The 15,401-nt window shown below is 48.7% G+C and overlaps 1 long non-coding RNA gene across 1 annotated transcript; it reads right to left on the bottom strand.

The window, feature by feature from the left end:
• Positions 1,173-13,192, bottom strand: LOC108638491. The gene is made up of 3 exons (XR_001919839.1): positions 13,166-13,192; positions 1,880-1,965; positions 1,173-1,415 (listed from the first exon to the last, which is right to left on the bottom strand). It is a non-coding gene; the product is annotated as an uncharacterized LOC108638491 (long non-coding RNA).

Raw genomic sequence — 15,401 nt, 5'->3', positions numbered from 1 at the left:
TGTCTTTTAATTTCATGACTGCAGTCACCATCTTCAGAGATTTTGGAGCCCAAAAAATTAAAGTCTGACACTGTTTCCATTGTTTCCCCATCTATTTTCCATGAAGTGATGGGACCAGATGCCATGATCTTCGTTTTCTGAATGTTGAGCTTTAAGCCAACTTTTTCACTCTCCACTTTCACTTTCATCAAGAGGCTTTTTAGTTCCTCTTCACTTTCTGCCATAAAGGTGGTGTCATCTGCATATCTGAGGTTATTGATATTTCTCCCGGCAATCTTGATTCCAGCTTGTGCTTCTTCCAGCCCAGAGTTTCTCATGATGTACTCTGCATAGAAATTAAATAAGCAGGGTGACAATATACAGCCTTGATGTACTCCTTTTCCTACTTGGAACCAGTCTGTTGTTCCATGTCCAGTTCTAACTGTTGCCTCCTGACCTGCATACAGGTTTCTCATCACCACGGCCCAAAGCAGACCCATTGCTTTTGTGGATCATCATGTAGGTTAATTTCCAGCAGGCAGGCGATGCTCCCTGAGGCAGGTCTAAATGTGTGACTGCCCCCAAGTAACCCTTTAGCTGAATCTCTTGTGCAGCCTGTCTGGACCCCAATCAGTTCACCTCTCGAGATGCACAAAGCTCATGCAGGTCTGAAGGCTGTCCTCACTTGTCACTCAACACCCTTTCTCTGCGGAGATTCCTTGAGAAGCACCTAGGCTGACGAGAATAAGAGGTCAGAAAGCTCAGCTTATAGGAACTGATTCACTCTGCTCTGCCCTTCTCTGGCTGACTGAGCTTCTACAAGAGGACTGTGTTGGCTCTTGCAAAGGTTCCCAGGAAAGAGAGAATGTCTAGCTCTCTCGGGCTGTTGGGTCTCACAGCCACAAGGCGTCGCTGTTGAACATTGACCCTGTGCAGACCCTGGATGCCAGCCTGGTTGTTTGGTCCCAGAGCAGGACACAGGCTTCTTAAAGGGAAGATGGTCCCACTCCCTAGATGTTAAGTTCACTCTAGGATTCTCCACCTTTGAGCACACCTGCCACACAGGCAACACACACAAACACAACACTCACACTCAGTCATTATTTTCCAAAGCCCATCCAGTGCACTGGCCTAGTTGGGTCAAAGGGTTGCTTCCTTCCACCATCACCACTGTGCTAGAGTCTCACCTTTTCCCCAGCTCATGTTCTTTGCACCTTGCTTATTGTTGAGCCTCCATCAGCGGTCTTCTCTCAAGGGATTGTCTTACTCCTGAGTTTTGGCACACCCTCACGTACCCCCAAAGGAGTGCAGGATTTTTGAATATCAGGAGTTGGGGGTGGGAGTCTTCCTCAGAAGACTAGCCCCTACGCATATACTCCATCTCTTCATCTAATTGGTTTTGCATTCAGGAGATTCAAAGCAAGTCACAGAAGGATCTACAACAATGAAAATCCATTTTAAAAAATGACTACTTGCTCTTGCTGTTTCTGCATAACTAAGAAGGATGCTCAAGTGGGTTTTTTAAAAGAAAATATCAGTTCTTTAAATTTAAAGACAAAATTGAAGAGGGTTATATCAACATTCCTTCTGTATGTGTGGTCCATTCTGTCTGCTATGGGGAATATGGTCCCCTTTTGGTGCTCTCTTATGTATTCTATATCTTCCACTAAAGATTTAACTATGAAAACCTAAATTCCAAGATTTTTTTTTTTTAACCATAGGCAATGGGCCTTCCTTATTTAGAGCTGGAAAAGAGAATATTTTCCCATGGGCTGTTCTTCTAGAAAAAGACTGTTAATCTAAACAGAAAATCCCTTGACCCACTTACCCATAAATAGTACTGATAGTATTCAACTTGGTACATGGAGTAATGAAAAAATATTAGTAAATAAAACCTGACCTTCTACTCTAGGGCCACATCATGTCTGCACCTGGTCGTCACTCTTCTCTGGGCTTCCCTGGTGGCTCAGATGGTACAGAATCTGCCTGCAACGCAAGAGATGCGGGTTCAATCAGTGGGTCAGAAAGACACCCTGGCGGAGGGCATGGCCACCCACTCTAGTAGGCGTGCCTGGAGAATCCCATGGACAGAGGAGCCTGGCGGGCTGCAGTTCACCAGGTCTTACAGAGTCGGACACGACTAAAGCAACTAAGCAGCCGCAGGACCACTCTCTTTAACCTTCTGTGATATTTGCTTGGGATGATTAGAAACCTGAATATGCCAAACTGTACTGGCCAGCTATTCTTTTGGAGCAGACCCTCACCAGCACTAATAAACATCCCAGGCAGGGATTTCTCACCTCACCGCCTATCAGCCCTCTCTGCTCCTTCTAATTAACTCCTTGTGGCTGGTTTTATAATAACTGTTGAAGACCTCTCCACCATGACCCATCTGTCTTGGGTGGCCCTACGCAGCATGGCTCACAGTTTTATTGAGTTAGACCAAGCTGTGATCATGTGATGAGCCCCCAGCCAAAATAAACCTTTCTGGTCAAAGACCACATCCAATCTTATCAAATTATTATTACACATTTCTCTTTGTCATAAGAAATAAAAATCTCAGGTAAAATAAATGCTTGATGGAGAACCAGAATTTGCCCATCAGATCCAGGAAAAGGAGATGTTTTGGGAAGAGATAAGGGTGGGGTGCAGGTGAAGTTGAGCATTAACTTTTTAATTACACATCATTTCAGATCATTTGACACTTCTACAGTAAGCAGTTATTTCCAAGCTTTACAACTGTTGATTTTTTTATGTTTCAGAAAATGCTGTTTCATTCTTAGTTAAATCCACATACTGCTGTCTTCAGCTCATGCTGTATAAAAGAAAAAGAGTTTGAAGCAAAAATGGTCTAGAAGCCAATTGGCTTATTTATCATCCCAAGGAAAAATCTTTTACAAATAACATAAGGCTTTAGCTTGTATTGACTCCAAGAAACACTTTGAAATGTGCTAACTGATGTGTGTAGGAAGCCTGTACTTTAGTAACAAAGCAAGACATATAGAAACTGTCATCTATCAGATAAAAAACTCTAGTACAGGTACGTAAGAATGTTGTCTTATAACTGTTCACATTAGTAATTTAAGACCACGTGTAGATGAACCAGGTACAAGTCCTCCACTGTAGAAGGGGTAGGAATAGTTGAACTCTCCTCCATGTACATGGCACGACTTCAATAGACAACTGGCCCTATAACCCCCCAGCAGCTATTACAAATTCTGCCCCCATAACTTGGCTATATTCCCACACTTTTATTTTACTGGGGTGACTTTTTGAAAACGTGCCTTTCTTGAAGGATACAGGAAACTTACCTTGCTCAGAGTTAATGGAGCATCTTACCTCAATTAAGTGATTTCAGAAATGTGTCCCTAGGCTAAGGGGGTATCTGGTTACACCTGTTCAGAATGATTCGAGGCAGACAAAAAAATGTACACATCAACAAATGTGAATAAACACGCATTGTGTTTGGTGTGGTGGAGTCAAAAATTAAAAGCTAAGATTGAAATTTAGCTATACACACCTTCAAAACTAGACACAGGTGTGTTTTTTTAATTATGTGAATTTTCACACTGAAAATACTGGCAGAGTTCGCAGTTTCTAGGTTTCGTTTCTAAATGGTAAGAGTGATCACGCACATTCCACATAAAACACGTCACAGCAGAAGAACGCTTTTACTCTGGCCTCCCTGAAACCCATGTTCATCATCCTCTTGAAAACGTCCTGGTTTTCGAGGCAACTCTTGATGTGAGAGCACTTCAGAATGTCCTTTAAACTAAGGATTTTGATGAGATGCAGGCAACCTAGAGATTCTGGCAAAGGTGATCCTGCAAAGCATCCGTAGAATCATCTTCACGCTCACAGTCTACGCTGACTTGTAATCCAGCATCAGGTTTCCCTTTGCTTCCCAATTTTAACTAACATTATGGGTCTAAAGCCAACACCAGAGGACTAAGAGAAAGTGTTTAAAGCTCTTTGTTGGTCAGAAAGCACGCTGGCAGCTGGCAGCAACCAAGTGACAGCTCAGCCCTTAATGACTGGGGTCCTAAAGACACTCAGAGCCTCTGTGAACCTCCTCCGTAATGCATACAGCAGCCACACTTCGCCTTAAAGGGGAACTGCTTAAATGTAGCCACAGGTTATTTTTTTTTTTAACTAGACTTTAACCTCCTCTGGGCTTGCCAGGTGGCTCAGTGGGGAAAGAATCCACCTGCAATGCAGGAGACAATCCCTGAGCCAGAAAGATCCCCTGGAGGACGAAATGGCAACCCACTCCAGTATTCTTGCCTGGGAAATCCCACAGTGTCCATAGGGTCGCAAGGATTCAGAAATGACTGAAGCGACTGAGCATGCCCGTTACTTCCTTTCATTCCCCCACCTGCCTCTCAGAGCTCATGAGCCAGCAGCTGGGAAATGCCCCCTAGGTCCCCTGACGGAAAGATACAACGACAAGGACTCTGAAAAAGTCTTGAGTGTTTGTTTAGAGGTGCTTTTGCCTATTGGCTTGTTTGAAGGGTGACACTGCTCCTGCTGGCCTGTGCAAGCTTCCCCAACCTCATGCTCTTCCAACCTGTGGACCTGTTAGGACTCTCAGAAGGTCTCAAACCCACTTTGACTGTACTGCATGTTAACCAGAGTCAAGAAGTGCCCACACGCGCGGGATTCATCAGGGATGGCAGACCATTCAGTTGAGAAAAGGATAGGGACCACCCTGAAATACAGGCCAGTTGGTTTGGCATTCCAAAACTGCCTTGTTCAAACCCTGCCCTCATTTCAATAAACCCCCAAATCTCATGTTATCTTGTAAAGCTATCTGAAGTTTCAAAATAAACTCAACCCTCAAGGCAACAAGACAACCTGCCAGCTTGTCTTCAAACTCTGCCATAGACAGGACGACACAAAATGTTCAATATCCGTAGACTACAGAACGATATGGACCAAGATAATAGAGAAGCATCAACTGGAAAATTCTTAGTATTAATATGATATTAAGGAAGTGGTAAGGTATAAGATAAATATGCCAAAATCTCCCAAATCAATACTTCTCCTATATTCCAACAACTACCAGACTATATGGGGAGGATTTGCATTCGTAGGAATATTGAAAAATGTATAATACTAATGAAAAATATCCAAGACATATTAAAAACCCAAACTTCTTATAGAGATTAATAGGAAAAAATCAATTGGAAGATATAAACTTGGATTGAAACATTAGATATATTGTTGCCATTAATCCTGTTGAACTAGTTTTTAGGGTGAAATACAATCCTAATTAAATTCCAGTGGGATTTTTTCTTTAACTTGGTGAAAGATTCTAAAGCTCATCTGAAAGGAAAAACAAAGATGAAAACAGCTAAGGATTGCTTAAAGAGTATCAAGAGGTCAAGGAAATACTTCCCTAAGAGATTTAACTACATTATTATTGATAAAGTAATTTAAACAGGGTGGTGCTGGTGAAATAGTATGAAGACCAATCCACGAAGTTCTGAAATCTATTATATCTAAAAAATCTGAGAAAGAAATCACCAAAAACAATAGTGGGGGAGTGGGGTGGAATGAATTAGGAGTTTGAGATTAACAGGGGGCTTCCCAGGTGGTGCTAGTGGTAAAGAATCTGCCTGCCATTGCAGGAGATTTAAAATAAGAGGCGCAGTTTTAATCACTGGGATGGGAAGATCCCCTAGAGTAGGAAATGGCAACCTGCGCCTGTGTTCTTGCCTGGAAAATTCCATGGACAGAGGAGGCGGACAGTCTATGGTCCATGGTGTCGCAAAGAGTTGGCCACGCCTGAGCAGCAGAAGCAGCAACAATGTATAGCAAGGAAACTATATTTTATATATATACATATTCAATACCTATTATGGGAAATCATCTGAAAGGGAATATATATATATATATATATATGTACATATCTGAACTAACTACCTTGTTGTAAACTAGAAGCTTGCACAACATTGTAAATCAACTCTACTTCCATTTAAAAAAAAAAAAGTAATAGTTGGTTGAATTGGGAAAAAGCAGCTTTTTTTGGGAGGAGAATCAAATTTTATCCCTCCCTCATACCATACCCCCAGATGAAATCCAGTATATTAGTTTAAAAAAAAAAAATCCAAAACCTCTAGCGTTTTTGTAAAAAAACACTAGTTTAAAAAAACAGAAAATCCAAAAAAAATAAATTAGTAAAAAAAAATCCAAACCAGTAGAAAGTGGGCGAACACTTTCCGGGCAGGAAGCAAATGAAAGTGGAGACTGTAACAGAAAAATGAGTTATTTAAAGACAGTATCAAAAACACCCTACACAAAACATAAACGATAGCGGTTTAAAATATTTGCGAGAAACGAACAGTAGGCTTAATATCCAGCAAATACTTCTCTACATCAGTAAGGGAAAGAGTCATGGAGAAACTGGGAAGCCAGCCACAGGATGTGTTAGAAGAATGATAAATGGTTGATTTCAAGGTTAATCAGAAAAAGGCACGTCAGCAAAACGGGACCATTGTTGCAGCTAATCATTCCACACTTTGATGGTATTCACAGAGGACTGGGTGAGATAGGGTGGCCACGGGTGGAACAGCCTGCCCCGGGGAAGCAGCGTTGATTGACAGCTCCAGCTGCCCACGTACTTGTTGCCCCGAAGGGTCCCTAACCAAGTCTGGAGAGCCAGGAGGCTTCTGGAGCAGTTCACTCCTGCCTGAGTCTCGGAAACCCGCCTGCTAGAAACTTGAGCTGGGGATCCCCAACCCTGTCGGAAATGTTCTCAAAGTCGGAGGGCAGTCTAAGACTGTCCTACCGAATCCTTTCTGCTCCTGCCTGCCCAGGCGTCAGACCCGAGGGCTCCCCCCGCTGCCGGCTCACCTCCCACCATTTCCCCTTCGTGGGCACCCTCCTCCCCAAATCCACCTGCGTCTGTGCGTGTTTCTCAGACACCACACTGGCAGATGAAGTGGCACAAGCACTTTTGCACACTGCCGATGGGCGTATAAATGAGCACTTCTTAGAAGTTTCTGAGCAATGGGCTTGGGATACTCCCTCATTCAAAAGGCCACTGTCTGGTCCATAAACGTCAGGTTGGGGGAGAGCCCTGACTGGGAAATTACAATCTTAGCTGCTCAGACTGAGAAGCTACGTTGACAGTGTGATATCAGTTTGATAAATCATCTCCATAATGGAGACATGGAGAGGAAAAAAGACAGCTAATCCACCCAGATGTACAGGGTGACTATGTCTGAGGACAGAATGATGATTTTTTCCCCCATTATACTCTTCTGCCTTTTTCATATTTTCTGCCGAAAGTATAAAATTTTTTGTAACCAGAAGATGGTGCTTTAAAAAAAAAAATTCAAAGTTAAGCCAAAACAAGAGGGCTCAGTAGATCTGGAGCTTGGCGTTATGTCTGGAAACCACCGTGAAAGGCAAGAGGACGCAAAGGGTGCAAAGGGTGATGATGCTGAGACAGGCCACAGGGAGGAAATGACATGTGCAGAGCATGATCTGAACCCCCAGAAGGAATGAGGGCTTATGAAAATACTGTGGAATAGGGATAGAAAATAGTAAGAGAGAGGTCCAACCCAGACCAGCAAAGAGTCTTCAAGGGCTACGCCAACGAGCCCTTGGAAATGGCAGAAGGCTGTGGGCAAGGCCAATGGACTAAGGCGCCCTTTCTCTTTAACTTTCCTCGAAATCCCCCAGTTGAACTGTCCACCCGGAGAAAGCGCTGATGGCCCTTAAGAGCCAGAAGGAGAGCCAGTCTCAATGGTCTTATGTGCTCCTACCTGACTCAAGGGCGGCCACCAAGAGAATGCGCCCGCAGCCCCGGGGCCAGACGGAAACGGCCGAGCGGAGCCCCTTCCAGTCCAGGGACTCTGGGCTTTCCCGGAAAAAGCTATTTCTCGGGATTGTTTCAGTTTTCTCTCGTACATTCTGTCTTTCAGATTTGAAAGGGGATGTTTGGAAAAGACTTTGGGAGGGCAGAGTAAGTACACGGTGGTCACGCATTCTAAGGACACGACTCTGAACAACCTCAAGTTGAAGGATGCAGGCTTGTCGTTGCATTCTGGCGTGTGGAGAAACCCCAGGAACCACTGTGAAGGTGGGAGGTCATGATAAACAGCCAGGAGAGGTGCTAATCTCTGGAAGGACTCTTGCTGGATGGAGCAAGCACGCCTCGCATGGACAAGCCCTGCCCCAGTCGGGCTCCCTGGACCAAGCCCGAGGAGGACATCTGAGCAGAAGGGGGCCACTCCCCCTCCCCCGTCTCCTTGTAAACACTGGTCCTGCAGAGACCTCTTCCAGCTCAAAAACACAAGCAAGCGAAGAAGAAGGGAAATGGGAAGAGAAAACAAATTCCCAGCCCTGACCTTGAAGACTTGGAGGAAGAACACAGTTGTGGGAATGACCTAGGCAGTAGTATTTCTTAGCCCTGGTTTATAGCCTGTGGCTTGGGGGCAATTATGACCACGGCTCTTCTAAAGATGCTGCAGCTTGGAAAGATACTAGCAAAGCCCTGCTTCCGGCGGGAATGCCTATGCTCAGGGACCCTCCCTCGCTACCAGTTAGGCCCTTCTCATTTTCTTTTTTGACTCTGAGGACCCTTGAGGACCACCTCTGTCCTCTCTCTCCCTTGCTTTTTCTTTTTCACTCCTGTATCCTGTAGCGAGCCACACCTGTCAACACTTGGACTTCAACCAAGAGCTCCCATTCTGGAAGACTCCCTCCACCCCAGGACTGTTGCCGCCCCCCAGCCCCTTCACAGGGTCTCCCTGGGCCACTGTGGGGCTGACCCACCAGGAAGAGAGCCCCAGTGGCCTCAAAGACTGTCTTTTCCAGTCCCTCTCCACCTGGAGGAGTTGTGGGGTCGGGGGGTGCTCAACAGGGAGGGAGGGGTGGAGGGCCACGCCCTGTGGGAAAGATCCCAGGAGAAGGGGCTTCTCTTCCAGTCTGCGCATGTCAGAAATTCACAGGGATTCCCAGGATGAAGGAAAGTCCCAGGACATGTAATTTACACTCTCAGTTAACTGCTGCAGAACCTCTTTTCATTAAATTCCCTAAGGGCGGCCCCTCCTCCCCAGGTAGTCTTGGCAAGGCCTCCTCCAAGAAGGGGTGGAGACGCAAGACTCATGGTGGTCCCCCAGGCCCAGACAGGACCTTAGACACTCCAGGGGCAGGGCAGGTATTTCACACTGAGGCCCAGAAGCCAATAAGAAAGTCCCCCCCTTCTTTTGGAAGGTTTTCTTCTTCCCCTCTCTCACTCTGGGCTTCCCTCTCACTCTGCATAACTCTAGGAGTAAGCAGGATCAACTGAGATACTCTGGGAGAGTCGTTCAGATTTTTTTTTTTTTTTAACCAGGACTACTGCAAAAGCAATAACCTCTTTAAGTGGGCTCCCGTAAGAAACACCCGTTGGTGCACCTAAAGATGAAACAGAAGTTTCACCGAACAAGACTTAACCTATGTGCAGTTCACTCTGTTTTCTGCGGTTATTTCACATTGTCCTGACCTACTGAATTATTTCACAGCACACTCTCGGGTGGCAGTTGGCAGTTTAAGAAGTGCTGCCCTAGGAGATGGGTGTTATTTATCCCGTGCGCACCCAGGCGCCCCCGGCAGCCTCGGCATAGGTGTCAGAAAGGACCAGGGCTAGCAGGGATTGGTGCTGGGGCTTCCCTCCTTCCCTGTTCCCCAGGGTGTGTCACAGGGAGCGCTCGAGGCCCTGGCAGAGCTGCCAGGCAAGGTGGATGAGACACTGGAGATTTTGCTCCTGGAATCTGGACCATAGAAAAGGCAGGGGATGAGCTGCCTCAGCAGACAGTGCGCTGTACAGATGTCATTCCAGAATCTCGTGTTTCTCCAACACTCACCCCTGCATACTTCCTGTCACTTTTTAGGTTGAGGAGGCAAAAATCTCACAGCCCCCAGGTTGGGCGATGGGTGGAGGGCCAGGCCCTGTGGGAAAGACCCCGGGAGAAGAGTAAATTTCCAAGGGACACACCCTGCTCGGAGGTACAGCCCACATGCACATCCCAGGCCAGTGTGCCCAGCAGAAGCACCCTTTCTGTTCCCTGCTGAAGAAATACTATGCATCCCAGGAGAGAATCACTCATCCCAGGAGAGTATCCGGGAGTCAGGGCTCCCGGACCCTGACTCTCAAATAAAACTGAGTTTGTCACCCACTTCCTAAGTGAATGGTATTTAGGGGTACCTGGACGCCTTTAAATTCCAGCCTAAGGAGAGTGAGACCCCGACATCTTTGCACTTTGGACACAGGAAACAAGTGATGCCCCTCCCTGCAGCACCCTCTCCTCTCTCAGGGCAAGGAGCATTGTCTGAGAGGTCCCTGTGGGGATTAAGCAGAAAGGGTGGGTGAAGCTCCTTCCCCAGCACAGACCCCTCTTCCGGCTGCATCCCTTTCTCATCACCCTGGCTTGGCCTCACCCCGCACCACCCCCCCCCAATGTCTAGGAATCTCTCATCCTGTCCACTGAGCTGAGTGTTTCTGGTAACATCCCTCAGGTGGCCAGCACCCTGGCGTAACCCCAACAGCTCCGAGCCCCGGAGTGCTTGCTGCACACCAGGGTCCGATCCCACAGGGCTGAGTTCGCTGAGCAAAGCTGGGAGCCCATCCTTTTTGTCCTCTCTTCTTGCTGAGTCTCCTCTTTGGCTCCTGGACACCTGGGACCAGCCTAATTAGAGGGATTTTTGTCAGCCGCCCACCATCCTAGAACTGAATTCATTTACGTCTCCAGCTCAAGTCACTGTTAGACTTTCCCCCAAGTTCTTAACAACCACCATCGCTCCAAGCATCTACAGAATGCTCACCACACCACACTCAAGCCCCCAGGAAGCCTCCAAAGATGAGACAAATTCCCAACCCTCAAAGACGAGACAGATTTTCCCAGCACTTAAGGAGCTTACAATGCCACTGGGAAGACACGGTAAGCGTTGAAACCATGGACATGACAGTCCAAGCAATACAAGAAGCTGCCCACAAGTGCCCAAGATGAGGACCAAGACAGTGAGAGTTGAGCAGGGTGCCTCTGCAACTGCGCTTTCAAAGGCGGTGGTAGAAACGTGCAAGCCCAAGAATAATCAGAGACCTCCTCCCGCAGAGGCCGGAGCTGGAGGATTTGCGTAAGAAAGTTAATGGGATGGGGGGCTGGGGTGCAGGCAGAAGGAACATGAGGACGTGGGGTCAGCCAAGCTAAAGGCCTCTCGTGAGGCAGGCAGTCAGGATGCACGTTGCCTTCCCCACCCCCACCCCCAGCATCACAGAAAATAGTAGCCATCCATACAGTAGCAGGAGAGCCTCTGCCATCTCCAGGGGCCCCGTGACACCATCAGCGACCTAGCGCATTTCTGGGGGCCCCATGATAACCAAGGCATGGTCCCAGGCTCCCAGGACCACAAAGAATGGGCTTCCCCGTGCAAGCAGCCTCTCTGGATTTATTTTCTCCCTCCTCTGTGTCACTATGTCAAGTGACAAAAAAAAAAAAAAAACTGCATTTGAAAGACGAGACCCCTCCTGTTTTTCTTCCCAGAGTCTTGTGCTTATCGTGGTCCTTGGAGCCTTTGATGAGAAAGTCCACATAGGCATGAAACTGGGGGCGCAGAGCACTTCCAGCAGCAAGATTAGTGCTCGTAGCGGGCTGGTCATTGGACAAGGAGACACAGGATCTCTTGTGAACCCCAAATCTGGCCCCTGCTTCCAGGGTTGCTACGTATATATGGCTCAGCAGCTTCTACTCCATTTCCCAGTCACGATGTTAGGTGGGACCGGGGGGCCGCGTTCTCTGCAAAGTGGTCGGACGGGGGGTGTCCCTCCTTCAGGCAGCCATGACCCCTCCACTTTTCCCTCCTCCTGTGCCTGGAGGGGTGCTGACTGTGGTGGCAACCTGGGAAGCCACCTTTCAGATATGGCAGAGCCACTGTCGGCCTGGGTGCCTCAGGGACTCTCTAGAGCAGAGAGCTTGCTCCTGCCTCCCCCGTGTCAATCATGTGGAGCTACCGCACTGGACTAGTATGCGAGAAAGAAATAAACGTCTTTTGTGTTGGAGCCCTCATATTTTGGGTCTATTTGTTATAGCAGTTTGGCCTACCCTAACACAACCTCAAAGACCCAAGTCTTCCTTTATCAGTCCGCTAAGTGACTAGACACGTGATTCCTTACGACAAGCAGGGATGTTGGCAACCTAGGGACAGAGTCAACTGGGCAGTGATATAAATGAAGGGTTACACATCCATACACTCTCTCTCGCACCTCTGGGAGGTGTCAGCCTCCGCTCAGTGCACCTCCATTTGAAGGAAGGTCTGGAAGTTTGTTCTCAAAAGAGGCCTCTCATGGGGGGTTGTTTTTCATTTCCGCAACCATCTCCCTGAGAGCTTCCCCAGCTCCCGGGAAGGGGCCTGAATACAGAAGGGAGGAAGCCGCTGCCCTGGCCCCCAGAGCGGCTGCCATATCAGAGATAAGTATCAACAGTTTATTGTAGGACTCTGCCCTTTCCTTCTGCTTGACCCCACTGCATCCCGGCTCAGGGCACACATCTTGTTTGATTCTGACTGAAGCCGTTAACAGGAGTGTGCGGAGTTTTGGGGGGTGCAGGGGCTGCAGGGGCCGAAGCAGGCATCCAGAATGCTCAGCTGGTCCTGACAATGTGACCCACGAGAGTGTTTCCAGGGGCCCTCAGAAACAACAGTCACCTTTACTGGGCTCTAAAAAAGCAATCAAATAGTGAGACCCAACCGATTACTGCCAGGCCCCTTCTGTTGACCCTGGAACACATGGACACGGCCTGCTAGGACACATTTAAAAGAGAAAATCCAAGAAATTCTACAAGGATGGGTGGGTGTGTTTCCTCTCCACGCCCAGAATGCTCCTTTGGAGGAGAATTGTGTCTTAGGAAGAAAATTGCTGTTCTTAGCCCAGCATCACCATGACCAGTAGGGAAGCAAGCGGTGGTCGCCCAGGCTGGGAGAGACGCTCACCCTGGGTCAGCTGTTAAGACGCCCTCTAGGATGCTTCCAGGGTTTATACTTTTAAAGCAACACAGTTTTTAAAAGCATGTGTCAGCATGCCATGGAACCTGATGGGATAGCCCCCCCCGGGCCCCGTTAAAATATCCCCCAAAATATGCCCACACCTTGGGCGACGAGGGGACCCCAGCGACCCTGCCTAACCACTTCATTTACTCACAGAGGAAGATGCCGAAGACGCAGCAAGAGCCCTCCTATCGAGAGGACTGCTTGCCTCGAGGAAGGCACGGAACCACCCTGCCCTCACTCGTCCGCCCCTGACTCCGGGACTCGGGAGTTTCACGAGACCTGAGGGGCTCCTCTGTCCTCCCAGGAAGCTGTCTCCAGACGGGGGTGGGAGACGGGGGTGCGGGATGGGGGGTGGATGGAGCGCCTGCCCTGCCCGCATCAGAGTCTCCCGCGGGACTTAAGACAGAAGGGCCACCCGCGGGCCCACATCCGGATTTAGCAAGGGACAAGGCCCCTTGTCCACCCCCGGAGGGTATGGGTGGGCTGCTCTGTGATTGGCCGGCATCTCAGCATCTCGCGAGCGCCCCTAGGGGCTGAAATATGCCAGCTTAGACTTACAGTGGAGGACTTCTCCTCCTCACAGGACAGGATTGGGGGAGGCGAAATGGTTATCGGGGGCCTGGGAGGGCCCTGGTGACGGTTTCTGAGAACTCTGTGTGGCTCAGCCTACCACCCCCGCCCCCACCCCATGCCTCAGCCTTGCTGAAGTCTTGGCCAAGTCTACAGAAGAGACCAAGAAATGTCTGGTGGGGCTGGTCTGACTGGGGACCATGGGGAAGGAGCTGTGTTTCACGTTTGCTTCCTCAAGCTGATGTCTAAGGCCAAGGGACAGTGAGAAGCCCCTTTGCGGAACGTGGCAGGAAAGCACAGGCGTGTTTTGGCCCTCTGTTGACCCCTGGCCCGGAGCGCAGGAGGCCACGGGACCCCGCGGGTTGCAAATGACTTGGATGGGCGGGAGCGGCCCAGCCAGCAGGCCACGCCCCCACCCTGCGGTGACAGGCAGGGCTTACAGGAGCTCAGATCGCAATCATGCAAATATGGGGCCCATCCCATTCCTCAATCTATGTGACTGACACAAGAGAGAATGCAAATGAACGCATCCGGAAGACACTTAGGGCTGGATCAAGTCCTTTCCTCAACTGCTGCCTTCTGAAGACAGCTAAACTCCAGCAGTACCAGGATCTCAGGTCACAACACGCAGTTGAATTAATTTGTATTGAGTCTGGGCCGCCCAGGGAATATGCCACAGGCTGCATCTGACCGGTGCCTGGGCCATCCCCAAGGCCCCGGAGCCCTGCATTTTCCCCCCCACTCCACTGAAAGCCTGCTGGTGCCAATGCTAAGCTCTGGTTTCCCTGAAACTTGCCCCCACTACCCTCCAGTCTAAACTTGGCAAAGGGGTCCACTCAGTCCCCAAAGGCTAGGGATAGAAGCTATAGAAAATGCATACACTCTAAGCTGCGACAGATACAAGCCCTGGGAGAGCCATCCTTGATCCAGGACCAAGTCAGCCTCGTGGGGAGGGTAGGACCCTGAAGCACAGAGAGAGGGAAGTCCAACTCCGAGAGTGAAAGATTTCTAAGGTGATACTCGAGCAGAAAAACGTGTCTGAGAATATGAAATCTAGATGGGCAGGGCTGTTTCCCTCTGTTTTGTTGGCGGGTGTGACCCACCCACCCCCTACCCATGCTCACATTAGGGCTTGACGCACAGTAAGTGCTCAGTAAATATTTGTGAAATGAATGAATCAAGACCTGTGCAACTATGAGACTGAGGGGGGGACCCTCCCTGCCAGCCAAGCCGCCCAAGGTTACCGAAAGGGCTGGCTGGCTCACTACCTAGGAGCATCCTTCTCCCTAGAGGCCACGGGAGGCCCAGAGGAGGCAGGAGGACCTCTGACCTGGCTTCACAAGCTCAGAAGCCTGGTTTTCTTTGGTATCCAAAACTGATCAACTCCAAGGCCAAACAAATCATTAAAAAAAAAAAAAACCCTCCTCCCAGGGGCCATTAGCATGGGCTGTAGGCATACCTCCCTAGTATCCGCACACTCCTCTCTGATCCTCTGAGGTCTGTAAGCCCTTCCAACAATCCTGACTCCTCTCTCCTCCTGGGCTGTTTCCAGGACACACGTGGAATTGACAGTAGGGTTGAGGAATCACGGAATCAGGACAAGGTACATTAACAAGAGTGTCCGGGTGAGACTCATGTTACCATCTGTAGCTTCTTGGCGTGCAAGCTGGTATAAACTCTGTAGGAAAAACAAAAGCAATGGCATAAAATACACCAAAAGCTTTCGCCCTGAGGTCCCCTTTTCAGGAATCTATCCTTCAAAATGATCAGAGGAGGCAATCGTCAAAGGCTCCTGCAAGGAGGTTTTTTGGAAGAAA

The sequence above is a fragment of the Capra hircus genome, chromosome 21, assembly GCF_001704415.2.
Source record: "Capra hircus breed San Clemente chromosome 21, ASM170441v1, whole genome shotgun sequence".
Lineage (NCBI taxonomy): Eukaryota > Metazoa > Chordata > Mammalia > Artiodactyla > Bovidae > Capra > Capra hircus.
Note: the sequence above shows the minus strand (reverse complement) of the source record. Positions and strands in the feature narration are given on the sequence as shown.